Below are 5,740 nucleotides of genomic sequence, written 5' to 3'. Positions count from 1 at the left end.
TAGATTGTACACATGACCAGAGTGAGGACCTCCAAAATCATAGAACATGGGACGATAGAAGTGTCTATCTGCATAGTACATGTAGAGGGCCCTTTGGAAAGAGTTGCACTCCTTCTGATAAGCCACATTAATGAAGCTGATGATATGCCTTACTATTTCTAAGAGAAGAGACAATCTTTTCACATGCATCAGCTTCTCTACCCACTCATATTGCCTTTGGATATGGTACTTCTTAGAGTTTCTAACAAGATGAGTCGGATTAAAAAACCGAGTATCAAAATCTCACCAATCATTTATCATTGACAACATGTTGACGGTTCCATGATCTGGGAGTGGGTTGGTATTGATATTGGGAGGTTGTTTGTCTTTGACTTCAATAGTCCCGTTGTCTACTAAGTCTTGGATTGCATGTAGAAGACCTATGCACCTTTCAGTGGTGTGCCCCTTTTGAGTGTGGTAAACACAGTATTCATGGTCCCTGTACCAAGCTGGGGGAGGGTTATTGATCACCCTTGGAGCTACTGTCCCCTAGCAGTCCTTGTTTCTTTAACTTCTCATATACTACTGCCACGGGCATCCCCAAATCAGTGAACTATCTCCTTGGGCAAGGAGCCTTTTGAACAGGAGCATCTTCTTGTATCACAAATGGTTGTGAAGAGGTGATGGGTGATACCGACTATTGGACCGCACCTACCACATTAGTTTCGAGACCCTTTCCTCACCCAACTTTGGTATTCTTTCCTACCTCTTGAGATGTTCCTTGATACTGTGCATCCCTTAGGATCCTATTCTCCACACATTTTCCGGTGGCTATCAAGGAATCAAAAGTCTATAGATGTTGATAGTAGAGAACATCATAGTAAGGATTGGATAGATTTTCATTCAACATTTCTACTTGCTTTGCTTCAGAAGGTCGATCTACCATCTTGGTGGCCTTGTCTCTAAACCTTATTAGGAAGGTGGTGAATCCTTCTCTGAGCTGCTGTCTCAAAGTCTCAAGTTTTCGATGCTTCACATCCACTTCAGTGTTGTATGAGTACTATTTGGTGAAGGCTTTCATCACTGTTGTCCAATTCTGGGTCTAGGTAGACTCCAACTATGTGAGCCACCTCAATGCTGGCCTTAATAGGGTCAGCATGAAAGCTTATCCCATTTGATTATTAGCAATCTACCATGATTTGGCAATGCTGAGGAAAACTTTGAGATGAGCCTTGGGATCCCCTAACACATCAAATCTGTAGGTCTACATTTAAACTTCTCGAGAATCCTTGCCCCAGAAAAGAAACTCATCTCATCAGAACCCACTACTTGACTTTTCAAACTCTTTCCTATTCGAATCATATTTTCTAATTGCTCTTTGGTTTTTCTTTCTCTCTCCATCTTTGGAAGATACATTCGGATGAGCGTCGCCAACATCTCTTCCTCATCTTCAATCACCACCCTGGGTGGAGGAACTCGAGAATAGGTTCCTAATTGACCATTCAGACAAGTGGGTGAAACTTCTCATTGACTGGTTGGCTTGGATGGTTCTGGTTCTCCTATGTCAACTCAGGAAGAAGTCCCATGATAATCTATAGGTCCATTATGTTCCAATTCTCCTGTAGCTAGTGCTGGTTTGGCCCTAAGATCAGTCCTGGGAGAGTTTCGTAGCAGGTGCAATATCTGGGCTAATTCACTCTTGACTTTAGCCATTTCTGTTTGCAAGGTCTCTACTGGGTGGACCCATGCTTGCTCAGGTGATTCAGGGTTGAGTGGATCCATGTGAACTGGGCTATTGTCACTTAGAAGCAGACAGTCCCAAAGAGACGATGGAGGTGACACTGGGCTTAAGCGAGTTAACTGGCTACCCTGACGTGTCCAAACGGACCGTAGAGAATACTTGAGGTGTGGAATTGTGCCTGAACCAAAAGAGGTTTATTTTAGGATTCTTGTATTCCCAACCCTTTGTTCATTCATCCACTCAATTGTCAACCAATGATTCATCCAAAATTAGTCCACTAAATGATAGGGAGTGGATAGGGGTTAATGCCCCTAGTCTACTCAATAATGTCATGGGTGGGAGATACACATAAATGGCTTGAGAAAAATATTCACATAAGAAATTCTCTATCAATAAAGTCATACTTTCCTTAATCTTATCCCACTAGGTGACCTTTCTCCTAGTTTCCTCAGGTCTTTTAGATAATTTGGCATTTTGTGGGACTTTAACGGAAATCACCTTGGAGTCACATATACAAAATCATCCATATCTCACTTTTAAGGAGGAAGGACATCTTCTATCAGAAACCCACTTAGGAGAGCATTTCTTTATGACTAGAATGCATTATAGGAAAATTCCTTTTCAAGACCTCAAACAAATTCTATATATCAACTTGTGGTGTTCCTAGCGTTCTCCATCTATTTCCTATATGATGCGAGTATCCAATGGATGTAAATAGAATCTACAAGGCTTCCTTGACAGGATCTATATATGCAAGGTAAGTGATCCTTTTGATATACCCAGAGGTACGAGATCAAGGGGTGACTTCCTTGCTTATTACTTGTGACTACACATGAGGTTAAGCAATTGGCCACGGAGGTGGTGGAACCGTGAGTGATTGTGTGTAGAAGTGTAATATGAGAATATCATTATTCGATCTTAGAATGTCATAAAGTGCGCGGACCTCCCTGAGAGTGCTGCCACAATTATGAACATCCTCACCATTTAACAATAACCCACACCCTTGTACAGGAAGCGATTACCATTTGCTCTCAGAGTACTCTCCATGACATGCATTGATCTCCCTGAGGGTGCGAGCATAACAAGGAGTCCCTCGCCAAATGATTTCACTTCGAGCACAATCCATGATGTGGTTGGTGAATACAATTACAAATATGGGGTTAGCCAAATTTCAAACAAATGTGATGGAAAATGTTCTTGCATTTAATGGTAGCATCTAGTGTTGAAAGCTTGGCATGTCCCCAGTGGAGTCGCCACTGTGAGGGCAGCGGCAGGAAGAAGGACCTCTTTCCCCTTTGGTGGGGGAAAAAGACGCATTCAGCCCTCTCTCCTCTCTTTCTCTTTTTTAGGGAGGGGTGTATCATGTGTGCTAACCTATGGCCCCTACACCACCGTATCACCACTTGGAGATATGTGAGGGCCTATTTCATAAGAGTGTAGGAGTTGTAATTGAGATGGGTATTTGATAATGGTTCAATATGGGGGATTGGGATCATGCAAAAGAGGTTTGGAGTCGCCACCTAGGATTATGGGCCTAAGACCTAGGGGTGGGCCCAATTCCTGAGAAAAGGGCTGGAAAGTTGGTCTAGTTTAGAGATTAGGGATACATATCAAGTTGTAGAGTTGGAAAGGTGTTAGGCACCAAATCTGCCCAATTCAACTGGTCATCCTGCTAGCTGCTTGAGAACGAACATTTTCCACAATTATTCCTATTCCACACTGGCTTGTGACAGTGTCGCGATAGTAATTCAACCTAGTATGAGAGGAACCGTTGATCCACACAATTGGTCATCGCGCTTGGTTGAAAAGCCAGTGGCGGAAGCTGCCGTGTGCTGGATTATGACTGAACGCCTTTAAGTCAGAATCTAGGCTAAAGAAGCGACGCCTGTGCCCGTCGCCCATTTCCTGACCCGTAGTAGGGGCCCTCCGACGCCCAGAGGCACGTGTCGTTGGCCAAGCCCCCACAGTGGACGTGTTGTGTGGGCTGCCTTGAAGAGTAATTCCCGTCGAGTGATGGGTAGAATCCTTTGCAGACGACTTAAATACGCGACGGGGTATTGTAAGTGGCAGAGTGGCCTTGCTGCCACGATCCACTGAGATTCGGCCCCATGTCACATCAATTCATCCCCCTGTCTTTTTCCCCTTTTCTTTCCCCCCACACCCTCCTAAGGCTAGGATTGTCCACGTGTGGCCCAGGTATGCCCCTAAGTGTTAACTACCCTAACGGTTGCCTGAGTACGGTTATGCGTGTTGCCCAAGTGAAGTGTGCCTATGCGTGCACATTGAGTGCCACTAAGTGTACACGTTGTCACGACCTACCCAACAAAGGCCCATGGACTTAGGCCATTGGGCTAAGTAAGGTCCAAGTTCTAGAGTTTTCTACAAAGGTGTAGCAACTCTAGATAATTTTATTGTAGATATTTCTAGAAGATATTTATAGGAGGTATTTTGGGAGAGATTTCTAGAGTTCTCCACTAAGGAGGTGGGAAGCTTCTAGTTTCCTCCTCGATTGTTGGATGGAGGACGTTTGTAAATATCTTAGCCATCCATTGTAACTTGGGGTGCCTACAAATAGGTGTTGCCTCATTTGGCAAAGACACTCACCAAGGACCAACCAAGAGTGTTCAACCGAGCAAGTAAGTTCTCAAGCCTTGTACTCAAGAGCTCTCTAGTGCAATACAAGTTCATTCTTCTCAAACTCACTCTTGTGTTCACTTCTTCTCTTCCCAAGTCCCTTAAGGAGGGTGGTTAGGTTGACTTAATGCTAGTGGGAGTGCTAAGAGCCGGCACGGTCTCTTAGAAAGGTCTAAGGCCGTGACAATTGTGGGGTCAGAGCTTCGGTTGCGAGGGAGCCAAGCTTGTGGGATATGAGACAGGAGAGCTAAAACTGTGGAATAGAGACCAACACCTACATAAGTAAGCAACGAAGAAGCGAAGGCAAGTCCGTCGACTTTGGCGTCGCTATGGGGCCTCGCTTAGCTCGAGGGGAGCAAGTATTGGCCGAGGCAAAGTGGTGCCTGAATATCAGGGAGCAAAGTGGGGAGGAGCTCAAAGGCCATGTGGAAAAGTGGGGAGGAGCTTGATGGCCAGATGGGGGAGCTCAAAGGGTCCCTACAAGGTGCTCTCAACACCATAGTAAGTAACCAAGAGGAAATGGTTGCCACCTTCAAGGCTCGAGTATGCAAAGGAGTTGGATAACGTGGAAGCTTGACTTAATGCTAGTGGGAGTGCTAAGAGCCGGCACGGTCTCTTAGAAAGGTCTAAGGCCGTGACAATTGTGGGGTCAGAGCTTCGGTTGCGAGGGAGCCAAGCTTGTGGGATATGAGACAGGAGAGCTAAAACTGTGGAATAGAGACCAACACCTACATAAGTAAGCAACGAAGAAGCGAAGGCAAGTCCGTCGACTTTGGCGTCGCTATGGGGCCTCGCTTAGCTCGAGGGGAGCAAGTATTGGCCGAGGCAAAGTGGTGCCTGAATGTCAGGGAGCAAAGTGGGGAGGAGCTCAAAGGCCATGTGGAAAAGTGGGGAGGAGCTTGATGGCCAGATGGGGGAGCTCAAAGGGTCCCTACAAGGTGCTCTCAACACCATAGTAAGTAACCAAGAGGAAATGGTTGCCACCTTCAAGGCTCAAGTATGCAAAGGAGTTGGATAACGTGGAAGCTTGTATTGGGAAAGAAGTATGGGAAGAGTAGGAGGACAGCGGCGAGGGAAGCCACTACCTCTCATGACATGTCTAAAGGAGATGCACTAAGGCACAAGCGTGATAAGAGGAATCGGTTCAAGCCTAGAGACAAGTGATTCCTATGTGATGAGCTACATTGGTTTAGGGATTGCCCCAAGAGGAAAGCTCTTAGTGCCCTATTGGAGAAAGAGGGCCAAGAGGAAGAGCCACCTTGCATGGGGTCCCCAATGCAACATGGTGCCACCAGGGCCGAGATAGGGGTCAAGGCCCTTAACTCTCAAAAAGGGTTGATGTGTGCAAAAGTGTGCATTAATGGGAAGCCCACACAAGCGAAGGTA

Source organism: Macadamia integrifolia, chromosome 1, assembly GCF_013358625.1.
Source record: "Macadamia integrifolia cultivar HAES 741 chromosome 1, SCU_Mint_v3, whole genome shotgun sequence".
NCBI classification, from domain to species: Eukaryota; Viridiplantae; Streptophyta; class Magnoliopsida; order Proteales; family Proteaceae; genus Macadamia; species Macadamia integrifolia.
This window is presented reverse-complemented; position numbering follows the sequence as displayed.